We start from the raw sequence: 21,603 nt of genomic DNA, 5'->3' as shown, positions 1-21,603 counted from the left end.
CATCACTTATGTGTTTCGCGTACGATAAAATAAGTCAAACATGACTAAATAACATGTAAATATGATATAAATAAATCAACTTGTTTCTATCATGAAATTAAAAAAGGGTCTGTACGTGCTTCGTTGAGCACAATTTGGTTTGATAAACTACCCAGCTATTCAAACCAAAAACATCTCAAGTAAATCTACAATTTTCATGTATATATCGAAATTCCACTGATCTCGTCTTTGTTGCAGATGAATTTTTGTTTTTTAAAGAAGGCGCGATAATTGAGTTTCTTGAAACACCATCGGTGATGACGACTTTTCAAATTAAAATTAACAATTTTCACCAACCAAGCAACGGAATTTGTTTCTCAACACAAATTGTGTAATTTTGGAAACGATTTATAAAATTCAATCACAACTAAACTGATAAAGTCAACTGGACATTTATGTAAGCCCTCATTACTACGGGCGCTTTTTATCGCCCGTTAAAAAAACTTCGAAATAGAACATATGCATTTATATTGAAATATACGGCATCGGTTTTAAAACGCGTCTTTTTATCATACAGTATTGTACTTTGAGCTTTGGGTGAACAAAACAAGAGTGATTTTAAAGCTTAAGTCGCTCGATAGTCGCTAACGTCGAATATTAACGCTGCGTTAAAAAAGCGCCCATGTGAATGAGCGTTTACGGTAGATATGAACATTAAAAACATCTTAATATTATTCAAAGCAATTACATATAGAGGTACTTCGAAAGGCCTAAGAATATCCCTTAAACTTAAAATTATAGTTTATTGTAATGAAATCTTTCATTCATTTTAATTGTTGCAAGTTCAAAGTTCTATACATGATAGTAAAACTGTTGTCTTTTCGATTGTTAAAGTTTTCCATTTATACCTTCTAGTACTTCAGTATCATCGTCTGAATAAAACATGGTGGTGTTATCAAGGAGGCTCAGGTGGGCGCGTGCTTAATTTTACCGCCACCTGATTTCTTCGTAATTAAAGACGGGATTTTGAGCCACGAGAAGGGTCACGAGAAGCCTGATACGGACAATTTATTGCAATCGATATCGTTTTTTTCGGCAAATTCCGACGAACGATTTCTCGTATCGAGTGAACCAATGAAATGAAATCTATACTCTCTTTGATCTATAAATAGATTAGAGATTTTTAGCAATTTTTTTGCTAACATTTAGCCAAATAATAAATGCTTAAATTTGCTTCGGAATCTTTGAGCAATGATAAATTGAATAATAGAAGATCGAAGGTCGGAAGATTGAAACTAATCCGTCATTTTTACCTCTATTAAAATACCTAAATTTTTTATCTATGAATATCATCAGATTTGAATATTTTCTTAACGTATCTTAATAGCCATCTTCCTCTAGATAAGGTCATTGAAATCTAGGACAAAAAGTAGTTGTAGTCTCCGATGAAGTAAATACATTTGGTTTGCATTTATCTGAGCATTGGGTCGCTATGAAACTTTAAGTTAGGTCTTTGCAAGTTGCCACAGCATCGAGCTTGGCAGACCGCCAGGAACTTTGTATCCAATGTTACGGTTTATAGAAGAATTGTCGCTTATTTAGTGGCTTTAGGCTTGTACAAATATTCGGCAATATTTTAAAGAGATTTTAATGTTTTTTGTAATTAGTATCTACTTTATTTATAACTAGCTTTTACCCGCGACTCCGTCTGCGCGGAATAAAAAATAGAAAACGGGGTAAAAATTATCCTATGTCCTTTTCCTGGTTCTAAGCTACCTGCCCACCAATTTTCAGTCAAATCGATTCAGCCGTTCTTGAGTTATAAATAGTGTAAATAACACGACTTTCTTTTATATATATAGAAGATAGATTAATAGTTAAGTATTAAGGCTCAAATAATGTCTACTTTTGAATCTCGTGCTTAAGTAACCGTTATCGTGTTTTGTTTCACAAGTAAAGTAAATTTAGCAATTATATTTTCAAAAATACATTAACATTGTTGTGTAAATGTTTCTCTTGTTTTCCACAGCCGAAACACTCATACATATTACCATACCCCTCATTGTCCTTGTTAAAACTGAGACAACAATATTTTGTACACATGTTTCGTCAGTGTAAACTCAATGTTTTCAAGTACGCTGAGAGCTCTTTGCTATTCTAATTCCAAAAGTAACATTACTTAGCGCGCCGCCGCCGGCCGCATTATCATACTCGTAAATTCAATTTCAGCGCAACACTAAAAACATTTCGTCTAGAAATAAAAGCGCTTCTCTACTGTTAGTTAGCTACGAGTAGCTCTCATCATGATTACGATTAAAGAATGGTTTTACAATGTTGCAAATAAAAAATATATATCTGGAATAGTAATAAAATAGAATAATACTTGAGGGAATTTAAAATTTTATTTCTCGCTCTTTGGTTGAGTTTAATCAGTCCGTAGATGGATGTTCCTGTAAAGAAAAAAACATGACCAGAATTACTATAAAAACACAAATTATGCAATTATTACAATTGTACCTTAGTAAGAATTTTAAACTATAATTTACTGAAAACATTCGTAGGATAAACTCTATCGGTAAGCGAACATTAAGGAGACATAAAAGGGAAATAAAAATTGACGAGGCGTCGTACAGTCGGGTATAGGGAATACGGAAATGGGGACACGGTGTGTATCGATAACGACTCTTGCAACAAACTGCATGCAAACTCTATACATTCACTTACCGTTGGTTTCTGAAACAAAAATCTTTTTATAAATGATAACAGTATAATTTAAAAGGCGATTTTGGTCTTAGAATCCCACGGTTAAACCTTTAACACAATGCCGTGACAGCGAACTGAGACAAAAGCATTTAGTACGCTGATTTCATATGAACATGGTTTCAGTAGCCTGGCAGCTGAATTGAACACTATTTTTTAAAGCCCACAGAATAAGAGCTTTTAATAATAATTGATGCGGAGACACGATCGTGAGATGTGTAACTATACCAAAAAAATCACATAGGAATCGCCTACGTTCATGTACACGAAGGAAACTTGGTTTAACACAAATGCCCCTGTGGATGTGATGCGAGGTATGTGTGCGCATTCATTAGCAGAGTGGCCGCCACCAGAGTGCGCTCGTGTGCTCTTCACGCTTCACTGAATCTAGATTTAAATACAGATACTAGATCCACTAAAATTGTGACATCGTTTAAATTTGATGGTATATGTCAAAAATCGAGCTAGTAATTTACTCATGGGTATCAAAGCTATGAATGCGTGGCCTTTTCATGAAAAAATATGTGTATAAGGTATATTATCAGCTCACTAGGCGTCCCCACAGAGGGGCTCGGAGCCTACCCTAAGGTAGGGGTAACTGCGCCATAGTCAACTACGCTGACTCAGTGCGGGTTGGTTGACTTCACACATATAATTTAATTTCTTCTCAGATATGTGAAGGTTGCATCACGATGTTTTCCATCGTCGTAAGAACGTCGAATAAATGTAAATATGTAAATTTAAAATCGAAAAACACATTGGTATATGGCGGAATTCGAACCCAGAACCTGTAGATTGTAAGTCAAGTGCTTAACCCCTGAGCCACCGACGCTCTCTAAAAATAGGTATGCATTGATAAATAAATTTAGAATAACACTAATAGTTGCAACGCCAATTCGTACGTAAAATACTTTGATAATTGTCGTAGTGTTTAACCGTGATTCACGCTTGTCCGCATACGTAATGCGCTACGCCTCTACGCCGCAGCTACGACCTAGTTGAAAACTTTGATAATGACCGCCTGACATTAATGATAGTAACTTAATAACTTAGACACTACATCTAATATGAAACCGGTTCATTTAAATATGAGTAAGCTAATTTATAGACTTATAAGAAAGCGTCCTCAAAAATCGAAAGTAGATGGAAGGAATTATTTCGCGTATTAGTGTACTACTCCTCCGTATATGTCTATCTGCTGTTATATCTGAATTCGTTCCCTTTTAACGCATATCCTATATAAGCATATATCATATATATAGAGAATTTGCTCTCAGAAACCAACGGTAAGTATATTCATCAACGGTAAGTCATTATCTTTGACATGTTTTAAACGGGGATTTTGTTTTCAGAAACCCACGGTTAGACATCGTCTTGAATAGCTTTTGTAATATAATATGTAAAATACTCGTATAATCTAATATATAAAATTCTCGTGTCACAGTTTTCATTCCCGTATTCCTCCGAAACGGCTTGACCAATTCTCATGAAATTTTGTGAGCATATTCAGTAGGTCTGAGAATCGGCCAACATCTATTTTTCATTTTTTTTTAACTGCTCGCGGACGGAGTCGCGGGCGACAGCTAGTAATCTATATATATAAAAGAAAGTCGTGCTAGTTACACTATTTATAACTCAAGATCGGTCGAACTGATTTAGTTGAAAATTGATGGGGAGGTAGCTTAGAACTAGGATACGGACATAGGAACTTTTTTATCTTGTGTGCATTTTTTTTATTCCGCGCGGACGGAGTCGCGGGTAAAAGCTAGTAGCTTATATTTTAACCTTAGAAAGTAACAGAAATAATGAAAACTGAAAGAGATTTTTATACTTACGTCAGTGAAATGTGAGACAATGTTTTTCTGATTGTGTGTATTTTTATTTAAAGGTTTCTTTCTTGTTCCAGGTAAGTATCAAACTGGTTGACTTAAAGCATACTTAGTTGTAAAGTAAGTATAGTTCCAATTACTATCGTCTAGCTAAGTAGTTACTAAATTTGATGTTTTTAATTAGAAAAAAAGCAAACATATATTCATAATAATGTTAGAAAGCATTTTACCCCATTTTTACTGTGATCAAGTAATTTACCCTGGAGATGGGAAGAGAGATGGACCTTCATTAAAATCCGACTAGAAGTCCCAAGGGATGGGGACAGAGAAACGAGGCCGAGACTTTGCGGCGGGGATGAAAAATGTTAAAATTTTAAATTGATTTCAAACGTTACAGTGTTGGTAAAATGTACAAGGGAAGAATTACATGTTTTGTTGTCCTTTTAAAATTGTTTGAAATAAAATGACAATTGAATGTTTACTTACATTGCCTCTTCTGTTTGTTAAGACACTGAGGTTTTAATAGCACTGTAAATGCATCACAATGATGTGGTTTTCTATCTTCACTAGCAGTCGCCCGCGATTCCGTCCGCGCGAAATAAAAAAAATGAATACTATGTTCTACATCTGTGCCAAATTTCATAAAGATCCGTGGAGCCGTTCCGGAGATACCTTCAAACAAACATCCATCCATCCGTCCATCTAAACATTCGCATTTATAATATTGGTAAGTTTAAATAATTTAGTAATATTATAAATACTTATTATCAACATCCTTTGCAAGTCTTGAAATATTTATTTATTTGGAATTTTCTTGACTCGATTTACTTTCCTTATAAGTTATGTAACCATTGTCTGTTCTGGTTTAAAACTGTTTATTAACCTTATACTCAGAGGTAAAGGTTGAGGGATCAGGTCAGTGCATACGTAGAAACATGTTGCGACAATTTAATGATCCTTGTTTGGTTCGGCCTAATGGACGTTACGATAGCGTATCTGAGACCGTTCTTGTACAAGTCGTGCACGTTGCGTCGTCGACTGATCCTAGTAATATATTCCAATTAAAGTCGTAAGACTCCGACATCAAGCGGTGCGAACTGAATTAATAAAATGTAGAGCTTCGTTTATATATGTGTTTCTTTTGCAGTGCGATTGTAAAATTCAGACCAAACCACAATTTTTAGACCAAAATGTGTTTAGACTTAGCATTATATAATTTATAACAGTGTAATCTTACTTCTTACTAATATTATAAATGCGAATTTTAGATGGATGGATGGATGTTTGTTTAAAGGTATCTCCAGAACGGCTGCATAGATCTCGATGTAATTTGGCATAGAGGTAGAGCATAGTCTGGAAGAACACATAGGCTACTAATTAAGTTTTTTTAATTCCGCGCAGACTGACTCGCGGACGACAGCTAGTAATATATATGTAAATCTGTTTATTATGTCTAGATAATTGGGTTATTTATTTACATTATTAGGAAAAAATAGTTATTGCTATCTTTAGTGTTTTATTCGAAAGAATTGTTCCAAATATCTAACATAATAGTAATAATATAACAAATAAATCCAAATGTTATGAAAATAAACAATGTCCTTAACACGATATCATTACTTTTATATTTACTTAACACAAAATATTCATAAAAATATTTCTGCTTAAAAATAACGTCGCGAGATTCTGTTTTGACAAATTCCACGGCGTTCACCCGCCCTCGTTATACCGAGGTACGAAATAAGCGAGCTAAGATAATTTTTGCTTCGAAATCACGCTAAATTGCATTCGTCTCAGGTAAAAAGGCAAGCGTATAATAGTGACATAGAGTAACTAATTTACAGAGGTGACATTTATATTTTCTTTTTGATAACATATTTATGTTAATATCTGCATAAACTTAAACATTTATTTCCACAACCGAAACACCGGTATCAAATAATATTGTAATCTCTGAAAAAAAAAAGAAAATTACAAGGACGGTAAGATGGCCAATATGTGGAAATCGACAGTAATACGATATGCAATGTTTTATGTTTATGAAATAAATAAAAAACTTTTAGATAAATTGAACTACTATGATGATAGAACAATAAATTACGTAACACATATTACTTTTTAATTAATTAAGTCACGTGTGATCGTCCGGTGACGGCACCGACTCAGTGCGAGACGCGACGCGACCGCGAAGTCCTCGGAATAAACACTCGCCCTGAAGGTGGACTCCCGATGGGTCCGAAACTAGTCGGTGCCGTCACCGGATGATCACACGTGAGTTAAGCCGTTTCTTAATTAATTAACTATGATGTCTCACGAAAGTTTAAACAATTTAACATATTACTTTTTGTTTCAATTCTTAACATTGCCGTGATCGTCGTGACATCTCTGTTGTAATAATCTATGGTTCTAAGAAAATCCGCGGCTAGAGCCGGACATTTTTTATTCAGACCTTTTTAAATCAGCAATGTTAAGGTAATGAGGTTGAAAATCAAAAATTTATATTCAGATAATTGAATCTAGGAAACTGATTAGATGATATTACTCTGTCTTAGTTAACGATGTATTAAACTGATAAAAGAGATTATTTGTTTAATTTAAAATGGCAACTTTGGAATTTACATAAATTTTTCCAATGTCTTCTCTATAGCTTGATATATTTGAATTCTATTCATACTTTCATCCCTCTCCCCTCTGTGTAACCTTAAGTCGACTTTAGAGATATTCGTAATAAAGCGCAATATAAAATTACATAATGTGATTTATGTAACTGCAGTGGGAACAGGAAAGAAACAAAAGAAGGGCACATTAATTGATGGATGTTATTAAGGGGGAGAGTTTTTGGAAGAGGTCACATGTATCCACTATTGTCCCCGGACCCCTACCTTTGATTTACGATCCGCTTGGATGACTCGAGAATGGTTCGTGACACCTTTAACCGTGCTGAATTTTACATGTTCGAATATTCTTTTGTGATTTTAAAATTGATATGAAATTGTTATGTAATGGAGTTGTTAAGAAAATTGATTATTTTAATAATAATTGATACTTTAGAAGAATAATTTTATATGTACTATCGAGGTTAACAGAAAACAAATTATCTAAGATTCAGTTTTTTTATAACTAAAAATAATGTAAATCTTACTTCTTACTAATATTATAAATGCGAATGTTTAGATGGATGTATGTTTGAAGCTATCTCTGAAACGGCTCAACTGATATTGATGAAATTTGTCATAAATGTAGAACATAGGATAGGATCTGGAAGAAAACATAGGATACTTATTACGTTTTTTTTAATTCCGCGCGGACGGAGTCGCGGGCTACAGCTAGTTATACATATTAGTTTTCTGATTCGATCGAGTTGCTTCGAGTTGAATTAATATATTATTATTTTTCATACAAATAATTATTTATTAATTAATGGTTCTATTTGCAGGCGTCAAGTAAACAAAAGGCAGGTAATTAACGTGTCAATAGCTTTCAATATAATGAGGCCCGGCTGTAGAATGGTTTTAATTAACATTCATATCTCTGAATTACATCTTAATTACTATTAAATTAATATCAAAACGACACGATATTATTAACATGACCCACATTAAATTGATTTATATGTTATGTAGTTACTCCGCTAGAGCAACGACTCAAAGTGGGTCTTGGTCTTCGACACAAGAGGTCGCCACTGTCGCCTGTCATGTGCCATCCCCTTCGAGACAACTGCTTGGAAACATTGCATGTCCATCTCCATGTCGTCTCTCCAGCGGTATCTGGGCAGGCCGACAGGTCAGCGGGCTGTTGGGTTTCCAAGATACACTGCTTCGACACTTCGATTTTCCCCCATCCAGTGGATTTTTTTATTTAGTGAAGTTTTATATTTTAAATTTGACTTGATATGGGATCAATTTATCGCATGATAAATCAATTGAATATAAAATAGATTAAAGCAATTACTTTTTGCTTTTGCGATAATTTCAAACGTATCATTAAATTTCTAAAATTGTTATGTACTCAATCTAATTTTCATAGCTTAAGTCATTCAGTTGAATGAATGTTGCAAGTGTACTTTTCATCACTAAATTTGTATTGTTGTACTATTATAATTATGTAAATTCAAATATAATTTACTAACGCAATTCTATCAACATTTCTCTACAAGCGTCAAGATATCACGTCCTAAGACAATTATGCAAACAAACATAACCTCACCATGTGTACACACGGAGAATAAAGTTTTGATAGGAACGACAAAGCCGCAGGCCGCTTTGCAAGTTAGGTATCAAATTGAAAAGTCGTCACAACAGTCTCAACCCGAACACATTGACCTACGAAACGAAATCGAAATCGTATTATGACAATGGTTGATGGTGTTTACGCGACGAAAGCGAAGCGAAAGCGAATCCTCTTTTGTTTTGCGACAAGTTTTGTGATGAAATTTTAAACATCATTTTGTTGTCCTTACTTATTTCCTTATAATACTTATCCAACTCAATGTAAGACATGAAACTAATGCGAGATTGTTTCGTTCCGCCAAACTGAACACGCTCGCTACGCGATTGTGGAACAGCATTCGTGTTTGGTTTCCGCTTCGCTTAAAGTCAATGTGATCGGGACGTAAGCGTGACACGACAAGCAAATCCAGATTAAAAGTTACAATTTTCCGACGTCCCGTGTAATCACCTCGGAGTGGCGTTCACCTAATTTCCACCCGGTGTGGTGTAGGGAGGTATATCCAGGTCGGTCGGGGAGGGGATAATTTATCCGCTTTGTCGCGATTTCTAATGGAATATTCAGTCGCGGAGGACTTTGGCCGTGTTATTTGACGCCTCAACGTATTCGCGATTGTAATAAGAAAGTTTATACCCGGATTCATTTACCGCTCTCTCTTGTTGTTATTGTCGGATTCCCAAGTTTGAAATACCTAGACTATTGAGTAGCTCTGCTCTTTCTTTGTCTTTATTTGAATTTATTTTTTACTAGCTGCCATGCGTTGCAATATTAAAAGTGAAACAAAGAGGCTAAAATGCAAATAAACAATTTATTAATAGACAGATGACTGCACATAATTGTTCTTTTAAGAAATTATAAAATCCGTATTTTTACAACATCGTGCTGATCATCGACGGTCATGGAAATCCGAAATACCAGAGGATCTGAAAATACGATGCCGGCCTTTGAAAAGGATCGGCCGTATCCGAAATATGAGATATTAAGTCCAATACAGTTTCACAAGATAAACAATATTTGTCGACATAAAACCTTTTACACAAAACAATATCGATATATTAATCGATAGCGAAAACATGTTCCCTTCACTCTCGATAACATTTACTATCTAAATCGTCGGAATTTCACCTTCGAGAATTTGCATGGAATAAAGTTATTTCCCACCGAATATTCAACGGGACGCCTCCCTTCCCTCCCCTCTCCCCGGCCGCCAATAAGCCTCCCCCTTCCCCCTGTCGTCTGAACCGCGGCTGATTGAAATTCCATTATCATCGGCCCTCTTGGTAATAGTAAATCTTTATAACTGAGGTTTTTCCTCCTCACTGACTTGGGCCTTTGTACCGGCTTACCGACTCTTTTATGATTGTGATGCGTGTTGAATAAGTCTGCTAAAGGTGGGCTTTGGATCGGCTTAAGTGTCCTCTATGTTCACATGTGTGAATATAAGTGTAATTTTACAAGTTATATATCTATCGTTGATCAGAACGTTTGTTTAACTAAATTAACTTATTGCCTATCATGAGTGACCATTATTGGAGTCTGAACTCCAACTGTAACTTATTACAGTTAAAGAAGTTAAGAAATTGTAAAACGATGGTTTTTACAAAGAAAGAAGAATAGAGATGATTTTGTTCAGCAATCATTAAACTATAGAAGTTTTCTTGATAATCTATAATAAACAATTTTATGATTCTGAAAATACATATATTCCTCTGAAACTTTCTGAAATAAAATAAAGTTCAATAAATACTGAATAATTTAGAGTTTGTCTTTCAGAACTTAATTCGATTTTGTTAACGCTTTTTGCTTGAATGCGAGATAATCTTTGGAATTTGAATATGTAATCCTACTCTGAAATGTAACAAAAAATGTATACTGAGTATTAATGAATACGAGATGGTGGCAATTTTCTTACACGTAGGGCTGTCGATTGGATAGTTTACGTTAATATTTGAATTTAGTTCTTGGCTACATTTTTTGTTAATGCTTTATAGTTATATATAGTTAATCTGTACACATTTATTTCCTATTATAGTATACCATTTAATTATTCAAACGAAATAATAATAAAGTATTAGGTAAAAATTCTTTAGGAAAGACTCGCATTGAAGCTTCTTTATTTGTATACTAATCTGTAACTCAAAAATATATAACTTTCTTAGACTTTCTTAGAAAAAATAAACAAATATCTAGATAATTGGAATTTAGTTTGCATTAATTACTTGTATATTTTAAATTACTTTCATCTGTAATGTGACAACCCTATTCACATGAAACTCTCACGTAAAGGAAGGACTACACTGAACATTTTTCTTTTTGATAAATCTCGTGCGGTCCACGTTCCGAGTGAAAATAGGGGTCATATTTTAACTTTCAAAATGTGGCAGAGAAAGGTAACAGAACTCATTGCATTCTTAATATACAGAGCGCATATCACACAGAGGCGACCTCTACCGAAATTGATTTACCCTCAAGGGAATATCTTTCTTGCTTCCAGTTTTCAAACTTTACAATTTAAGTATTGTTTTTAAAAAAAAATGACGTAAGAGTGAATTATTCATTTGATGGAAAGAATATGCTGCATTTTAGTCTTCAGACGTGTTATAGTTTAGTACGGTGACGAACGTTATTAATTCAGTAGAATTAGTATAAATATTTAACAACAAACTTGGAAACAGACAATTTTGACATAATTAACAATGAAGATACGAAGAGGATTGTCACAAATATGCATGCTAGGCCCACTGATCAGTGAATTTAGTATCAGGGCCTAAGTAAATAATGGAATCATATTTAGACAGTTCTAAGTAGAAATTTGGTACGCGTAGAAACATTTTTTAAAAGAAAAATTGTCACCAGGTATTTCGTAGAAATTCAAGGTGGAAATGTGCACAACTATATTATAATACATGCACTTAAATGCTCGTTACTAACTTCCCGCAGGAGCCACGTCGTCGCGGAAGTTCCCAACACTGTATCGTATATTTTACGTAAACTTTTCAAGAGTTTGTTTTGGAATAAAATCAGTGCGGGCCCGCGAGGGAGCTAAAGGTAACTACGTTATGCGAGATCGATCTCGAATCTTGATGTCCCCCCACCTTTAATACATCACCAAGGACAAAATTATCCTTAAATTCTTCAAAAGGGCAACACAATCGATTCTTGCCCTTATTACGATTGTAATAAAGATGATATTACCACTTTAAGTCAATGTCGGTGTGCGAAAAGTGTACGTCAGAAAAGTGGTCCTTTGTTGACAGGTGTGTAAAAAATGCGACGTTATTTTAGTGGGACGTTAGTGAAATGAGTTCAAAGGAATAGATTTTTTTTGGGTCGTATTAAATTTTTTCGTCGGGTCCCGTTGAGTTAGTTTGGCTCGGGATTTTCTGCTGTAAGATTTTAACGCAGACGTGTTTTGTCTTTTTCCATGGTTATGTTATATAAATATTAGTTCTTAAAACTTGATCTAACATTGTTTATTTACAATATCTAGCCTAGATATTATTTCTAACACATTTTAATACACTTGAGTAGAATTATAGTTACAAAAAATACTTCCTTCATTAGTATAGACAAAGTTACCAAAAATTAATCTAAAAAAATAATCAAACATTAAAATCTACCTATTCCTAGGTACAGAGGCTTTTAAGCTTTGACCAATAGACTGGTCGTCTATTACTGCTAAAAGCTATCTCCAATTGTTTCCATTTCGCGCTTTGTCTCGGCGGCGAGGCTACAATTTTCCAGGCACGTTGATTGTATCGACGTTCAATCTTATAAAACGTTCGCTTCGACAACGTTCTATCCTTGGTATTCACAATAACTGTCATCTATTTGTATCTGTTATTTGCTACTTCATTTTAATTGTTTTTAACTCGACTAACAAAGAGGGTAATATTTTTCGCGCGTATGTAATTTGTGTTTATATTTGTGGGTTTGTAGGTATGTAAAATTCATTGTGATTATCTAGAGCAGGGATTCCCAAAGTTTTCGAACTTAAAGCATTGCTAATTCTCACTCTGTCTTCTTCTATTATAATAATAATAATAATAACTTTGACTTCTATTGACCTAAATCAGAATGAATAATAATAATAATTGATCTTAAAAGTAGGTTTTTTGGCCATGGGGATCTGAGGTAACAGTTCATTTTAGAAAAGGGGTCACTTGTCCAAAATAGTTTGATGATCCCTGGTCTAGAGTCTAAACTACTGAACAGATTTTGACGAGAGAAGTTTCATTCGATTCCTCTTCTTCTCTGGAATGACATAGGGTATATTATATTATATAATATTTAATGATAGTTATCGTTTAAGCCATTGGCCTCAGCCGCACTTAGTGTACGTTAAATACGTTTACCATTGTTGTCATACAAGTCCTATGACAGTGGAGACTCATCGTGAAGAATTGCTTAAGCAACAATGAAAGGATTCTGATTAGAAGGATTTTTTGTAACATGAATTGAATTGAGCTATTCTTACTAATTGAAGATTTTTTGTCGCTTGCAGTTTCATTAAATTCTCTAAGTTAATTAACAACTGCATTCTATATATTAAAAAAAAACAAAGCATAAAACTTACCCTCACGTTACAAGTTATAAAAGGCCGTATTTTTCTTTCATTCCATCTTTATTACTGTGGCAGTCGCTAATGTGAGGATACGTAGGTACTTCCTTTGCTCAGAAGAAATCCCCTTGAATACTGTATTTGCTAATAACAATTGATGATATTGTGGTACCAATACACAAGGTCGAAAGAGTCTTTTATTACATGTGAACATAGCAATGAATGAAAACAAATGAATAATTTATTCTGAAACTTGTTTCTCAGAATTTGCCAACACCTTATAGCGTAAAATTTGGACCTGAAATCGACTGTGAATTAGGATGAAGTAACGCAAATAACATTTTGTATAATATATCAATAGACTTATATTAAATTAATACAAACGGGTTCAAGATGAAGTCTTGTAGATTATAAGTGAGTAAAATACAAAACGTGATCTCGTCAAATTTAATAAAGCTTTGAGGTAGCGCCTACAGAGCGAGTAACGCCCGGGCTGGGAATAGAAGCAATTCCGATAAAGGGAATCCCACTTATAAGTCACGTAATAGGAGCCTCACTCAGAAAGATCCGATGGGAAAAAGAACAGGGCTCACCGCGCCCAAATTAATTCCCTCTGTTAGTCCCCTTTGAACATTAAGCATTCATGCTTTTCCAATTCCATTATTTCGTCTTGCTGTATACGTTGTATCATTTATTTTGTCTTGTGACGTCACGCTTGCTCTCTGTTGAATAATAAAGTAGAATGTTCATTTCATTTATTATAAGGTAATTGCAATTGTAAGCTATTATCATCAGCATCACGAATGGTCGGCTATAAAGGACAAGCTTTTTTTTTATTATAAGGTGGCAAACGAGCAAGCGGCCAACTGAATTCGCTGAAATAGCGAAGTGACCGATGCCCATTGACAAATGCAATTGCAGATGCGTTGCCTACCTTTAAATAACTGAGAAGGGGACGCATACAAAGTCTTTATTTCTCCTTCCTATGCGTCCCTTCCACCGCTAAATTCCTCCGCCGCCATTTCCTCTACACATTATTTTGTTATAAGAAAAGAGTCAACTTGGACTAAATTTAGGCCTCCGGCACGCACACTCATCAGACGAAACGCGGAATTGCTTCCACATCACGTCTGTTTCTGTGTGGTCGTGGTATTTCACCGGTCGACCAAACAAATATTGTGGGTGCGAGATCTACCACTGTTGCACTATAATAAAAGTATTTGTATCATGTTTCAAACAGTTAAGATGCAAATAGATCAGAATATAACTCTCTTTTCTGCCGATTTTTGTGGTTTCTTAGTGATTGTAATCTGGCTTAAGGAGACATGAGCCTAAATGTATAAATTCGCAATTAGTAACGTATAATACCCGTTGAATCGTTTTTAAAATGATTTTTATTTACACTGCAGTTCATTTCAACAAGCACAGTCGGTTGCTTGTGGCGAAATGAAATAAAAAATCTGTTAAGTGCATGTCAGACGCGCTTTGGGTACCCCGGCTAATGCGGACGAAAGGGAAAAGTAAAATTTTCTTTTCATCCTTTTTCCTTTTTAAAAACTCTTCAATGTAACCGAAGCGCTCCGATGAAGTTCGTGCTTTTACTCCTCAATACGTCTAGGTAGATGGAAATTACATATTCAAATATTTTCTTTCTTTTCCTTTTTATAAATACGACTAGCGGCGCCCATGAATACGTCAGCGCGTAAAAATCGTCAACATCGATCCAGCCATTCAAACATACAGACAAAAATTTAAAAAATACATTATGTATATGAAATATGTTTTTTTTTATATAACATACAAACAGTTCAATTTTATAGTTATATAATATAATATAGTTATATAACTTAATTCATTTAGAAACGGCTAAACTCACGTGTGGTCGTCCGGTGACGGCACCGACTAGTTTCGGACACTAGTGTCCTAAACTAGTCGGTGTAGTGAGTCAAGCCGTTTCTTAATGAATTAATTATTATGTCACGAAAGTTTAAACAATAACTTATTACTTATGATTACTTAGAAGATAATAAAATCAAAATTAAACATTTACAGTATTATACGTTCAAAGAGATGGAAACATTTCGCTCCTTGAGAAGAGTATATTAATGTTCAACGAGGGAATACATATGATTTATGATCCTTTGAAATGCATACTTTCTAAGTTATTTAAAGTATTTCATTTAGTTTAGAAATGATATCTTTACAGTTCCTGGTCACGAATTAGTGAACAACCTATGGAATTCATTAGCGTACCTTATTCGTGGAACTAAAGTTGTTTGATAGTTCTAAAGGAAATTACTGTTAGTTTAGCTCTTACCAAGGAATATAAGTAGGGCAATGTTCCAATGAGTTACCAAAAAACCAGTTTCATAGTAAAATCTTACTAATATTATAAATGCGAATGTTTAGATGAATGTTTGTTCTTCTTGATGAGCTTTGGCGTAGATGTAGAATATATTCTGGAAGAAAACATAGGCTACTAGTTAAGTTTTTTTTTAATACCACGCGGATAGAGTTGCGCGCGACACCTACTATTATATAAAACCTTACGTTTCTCCACTAAACTTACAAATTTATAGAAGTTTGTCTGATACATTGGTCAAAATCTTCATGAGTCTCGATTGCCAAAATATCTGCATAAAACATTTTTTTCTTTCCTGAATGTAAATTATCTTTAACAATATGATTTTGTAAACGCGTAGTTTTTAGTACTAGCTAAAGAGTGAGCTGTTTATATTTTCAAAACAATTTCTATGAATACAGTAGGTAATCTTACTTCTTACTAATATTATAAACGCGAAAGTTTGGAAGCATCCATCCATCGCATAGATTGATGTTAAAGGTATCTCCGGAACGGTTGCATCAATCTGGATATTTGGAATAGATACGGAATACTGTCTGATTAAGATTTTTCTGTTTAAATAAAAAGCCAGTAGTTTAGTTGTCAAAGAACGAAAATGAAAAACACAATTTTCGTATAATTCTATTTGCTTTTCGTCAGTCGTAAAGTCTCGTCTACGGAGGGGTGGCTGTAAAGCGCGCACGGGCGTAACTTTTTAAATATTTTATTTGCTGTTTTGTAAATAATGAAGTTTTTATTTTTATTTTCATCGTAATGACGCTGCGAGTTAGAATTATATTTTACGAACTCACAATTAACGTAATATCTTTGAATTTGTTGAAACTCCAACTTTTTTTTTAAGTACAAATGCTCTGAGAACTTTTATTTGTTGGCATTTAAAAATATAATTTTATTTTAAAACCTATCTAAAAATAAATTCAATGATTTATTTTTTGGTAAATTATATTTATTTATTATTTAATTGCTTCAGTATTTTCTCTACATATTTATTATATAGTCCCTTAAAAAAACTAAGTTAAGATTAATATAGAGTTCCAAGTAGTTTCTTTAAAACAAAAAATGCTATAAAACACTATCACATTCTTAAAGAATACAAATAACACAACTTGATATAATGTAACATTTAACATTCCATCACGTTACGTTATGACGATGTTATTTTCCACAAACAATTTCTCTCCTTATTATTTGCAACATATCTTGTTTTCCATTTTGGCACGAGCGTATAATTTCCATATTATTGTCTGAGACCGCGTTGCCCGTTCCGTGCTGAATTTATTCCGACTGTTATCTACTCAGTATCGTTACGAATGTTGCATCGTCTTGGTACTTTTGTTGGTGTTAGAAGATACCTAGAGATGTAAAGCGCATTACCTTGTTATAGAAATGTTTGGTTGTTCCCTTTTTTTATTTTGTGTGTATTGTATTGTTAGGTCACATATACATCTCAATGAGTGACTCGAGCCAATATTAGGGACTATTGGTACGGTCGGTGCTGGTTAGACGACTTTACACATTTGAATTACTTCGCCGATATGTGCAAATTTACTCACAATATAATTCTTAACTGCAAAAGTTCACAATTTCTAGTGTGTCTGTTTAAGGATGATGATTGACAACTAACGCCTATGAAGTATCGAATTAATTTTGTATGAGTGTAATTGTTGTACTTAATGGACGGTTGTCATAGTGTCGGACCGTACGTGCATAATGAACAACAAGCATGGGAAGGGGAAGTGGATTCGGCGGAAGAGAGGACGCATAGGAAGGAGAAATATCCACTTTCTGTGCGTCCCCTTCTCCGTTGATTAAAGGTAGGCAACGCATCTGCATTTGCGGATGTCTATGGGCAACGGTCGCCTCGCTACTGTGGCGAATCCAGGTGGCCGTTTGCTCATTTGTCACCTTATGATATAAAAAAAAACAAACAAGAATCAATAAGTAATATAGTTTAGGAATTTTATTACATTTTTAAATTTATTACAAGCTATGTATCGCATAATTAATTAAAAAAATATTAATATCGATTTTAATCAACACATCTCTAGTGAATTCTCCAACTAATCATCCTTAAATAGACACTATAGTTTAGCTTTCATTAGTTATAATTCATTATCATTGTAATGGTTATAAGAAATCAAAATGTTTTTCTCTCATAAATCTACATCGGTGTTTTACGCTGTGACAAATAATAGTTATTTTTACCCGAAGAAGGAATGTTATGGAAATTTTTAGATATGAAAATATATCATACATATATTTAAAGGAGACAAAATAAGTCTACAAAATGAAAGCCTGCGGCACAAAGACATCAAAGACCTAGGTACGAAAGCCTTTGTGCCTTCATCCCGCCCTACGCCTAGGGCAGATCTGTGAAGATTTAAAACTAGTTTTAGTTATAAAATTCGCTCAGGCGTTAGGAAAATAAAAATAATTTTTCACGCCTCGTCGCTCGGTTGTCGGCGCTTTGTGTAAAGTTTTGACTCTTTTAATGTGACATCATAAAGAGAAGAAAGGTTTTTTTCGTAGAGACAGACATGCGAATATTGTACATTCAATTCGAAATGAAATAAATAATATCTTCAGTAAAAAAACAGCTTTTTACACAATTATAATTTAACAATTAAAATTACTTAAAATATAGTCAATACAGAAAAATAATGAAACCGTAGAAAGAAAATTACCATATTAAAATATTAAAAAGAGAGATAAACTTATTTATTTCATGTAATTCTGATTATTGTATCAGTGATTAAAATAAATATAAACATCAAAACAACTTAATGAACTCAAAGTGGCGATTTCTCCTTTTTATCTGTGTATATGATTTGATTTAATCAAGGCAATATTTCGCAGGTCACCGCATTTAGAACTCATTCCGCTCCTCTGATCAACTTCAAAAAGATATTCTCTGAAAGCGGAAATTTCATCCGAGAATAAAATAATTACAGCCACTCTCAGAGACGAGGGTTCAGTTTTGTGTCATTAAAAAAATTGAAAATCCGCTTTAATATTATCCAAAAGTTTCCAGGTGAAGTGTACTTTCCAACGCTAAGTTTTCAACTTCACCTAAATAACCTGCTTAAAATTCATTTTCCTAGGGTATTACGTAATCAGAATACGAAGTAAAAGCGAAAGTGTATACGACAAGGAATGTTCAAAAAATTTCCAAACATGTTATTTTTTAGAGAGATCAAAAAAACTGTCGCCGATATCATGCACTACGTCTTTTCACGTGGTTTTAGGCCTACCCTTAATGTGATCGGGGAGGGAAAGTTGTAGATCCAAGTACCATCCATCCATTCAGCCTTGTTACGCCCACTGCTGGGCATAGGCCTCCCCCAAAGATCGCCACGATAATCGGTCCTGTGCAACCCGCATCCAGGATACTCCCGCAACCTTGACCAGATCATCGGTCCATCTTGCGGAAGGCCTGACCACGCTGCGTCGACCTGTACGTGGCCGCCATTCCAGTACTTTGCAGCCCCATCGGCCGTCTGTTCTGCGGGCAATATGGCCGGCCCATCGCCACTTAAGGTTTACAATTCTTCGGGCAATGTCGGTTACTTTGGTTCTGCTGTGGATCACATCGTTTGTGCGATCACGCAGAGAGATTCCGAGCATTATGAGATCCAAATTAATGGTGTGGATTTGAAAAAACAATAAGAAGGTGAAATTAAAACTTACTTTTTTAAATTAAGCATTATTTTATATCGACGAGTTTAGGTGGAGGATTAAACGATCTTAATCCGCGAGCGAAGGCCCTCGCTCCCTGTCAGCCAACATCGCGACAACCGCACAAAATCTCTTTTCCCCTCATTTTCGCGTATCGAGAAGTGGTGGTGGGTGCGAATATTTAATTTAAACAGATGTGTCTTTTTTCGACACAACACGTTGTTTGAATTACGTTTGTTTGCACTGCGTGTCGGCGGCGCGTGACTGATTACACTCTGTGTCAATTTCATTATCTGTAGAATAACTTTTTTGAAACAGAACCGAGTGGAGATTGATGATTTTGTAGAGCACTTTTTTATTTTATGAAAAAGTTTTTATTGTGTTTTGTTGATAAAAATAAAATCATTGAGTACACAAAATAACGTATTACGTGTTCTAAATTATTAACATTTTTCATACTAGTGAAAGAGATAACATATTTTTGTGCAGGAGATTTGGAATTTACGTTATCTTACTTCTTACTTATATTAAAAATGCGAATGAATGTTGTAATATATTGTGTTAAATGTAGGTAGGTTAGTATAACCTACCGTCTGTATGTTTGAAAATAAATCAGTCCCTAACCAACCGCCGTTTAATTAATACCGATACACTACAACTGGCGACGAGGATGTTTTCAATTACGTAAAAAGTATGGTGGACGCATGGAAAGGTGAAGATAGTGTGCGAACAAGCGGACGCGTATGTTTATTACTCGCGAAAATAATTTTTCACAGCGTAATGTCAGTTTGCCGAACCTAAGTACGTGCGATCATAGTATGTCGGCGGAGAAGGCGGTGGCGTTGGTGTTGGCGGTAGATGAAGGCAGCCCGGAGAGAGGCAGCGGCCAGGGAGCGATGCCGGCGCAGGTTGGGACTCAAGCAGGGCCAGGGCCGGCTGGCTGCAGTGGACGAGGTGCCTGCGCAGTGGCAGCAGCGGGCAGCGGCTCTTGCGTGTGCGGCGGAGAAGTGTGGCCGCAATCTACGGTATGGTGTGGGAAGTACACTCGTGCGCGAGGCGCGTGTATCCGGAAGATGGGCAGGGCCAGGGCCGGCCGGCTGCAGTTGGCGAGGGGCCTGTGCAGTGGCAGCGGCGGGCGGCGTGTGCGGCGGAGAAGTGTGGCCGCAGTCTACGTGTGTGGTGATGGAAGCACGCGGGTGTTTGGGGCATGTGTGTCCGGAGGAAAAGCAGCGCTAGGGCTGGTTGCAGTGGGCAAGGGGCCCGCGCAGAGGCGGTGGCAGAGGTACCTGTGGAAGCTGCGGGGAAGAGTGTTTCGCAGGCTTCGTGTATTTAGTGCGTGCGTTAAGTGTTAAACGACGCTAGTGATATTAATGACTGTAAGACTATCTGCTTAGTATTTTGTATCGTAATGTTTTTGTAGTTTATATTTTATTGAAATCGGTAAAGGGTAGCCGATGTGTTTCAGCTTTTTGTATAAATTTAGTATAAATCGATTCAAAGTTAGTATAAATTGATGACAAAGATTTTTAATAGTTCTACGTCCATTTTGTAATTTTTCAAATCATGACAAAGCATAATGCAATTAGATGCAGCGCGAGTGCGAACGAGACAGCTACACCGCTGTTGCCCCTAGTGGGAGCGGGACAGGCGCATCGCTGCTTTACGTATGATGACGTGTTTAATAACGTATCTTAAAAAAATTTAATAAAATGTTGTTGTTATGTGCAAAGTGAACTTATTATTCAGTGTTATTTAATTGTAGTATAGTCAAAGATTGAGTTTGATTGAATTTAATTTTGTACGAAAATATCGCACATTAATTTTAGTATAAAGTTCGAATGTTGCAGTTAGTATGTGAATTACGCCAATGATAATTTCAAGTCACAAGCGGATAACTTGATTAGTTTGTATTGTAACGTAGGATGTGTTCCTTACATAATTATTATTTAAGCCATTTAGGGATAATGGTAGTGGTTGTTGTATTGCGGAGAAGATTGGCGTCCGCTCATTAGTTGAGCGTTGTCGTCATCGTTCGTCGCGAGCGTGGTGGCGGGCGGAGCGGACAGCAGGACATGCGGGGCTGCGGCGGCGTGAGCGCAGGCAGTTGTGGCACGTGGGTTGTCATCGGTATCGCGATATTGCAGGAGCCGTATTGTTGCAAGTGGAAGCGTGCGTGGTGTCACTGCCGAAGAGGAGGTAGGACACGGTGC

Source organism: Papilio machaon, chromosome 14 (assembly GCF_912999745.1).
Source record: "Papilio machaon chromosome 14, ilPapMach1.1, whole genome shotgun sequence".
Lineage (NCBI taxonomy): Eukaryota > Metazoa > Arthropoda > Insecta > Lepidoptera > Papilionidae > Papilio > Papilio machaon.
The sequence above is the reverse complement of the archived record's forward strand: the minus strand, read 5'-3'. Positions refer to the sequence as shown.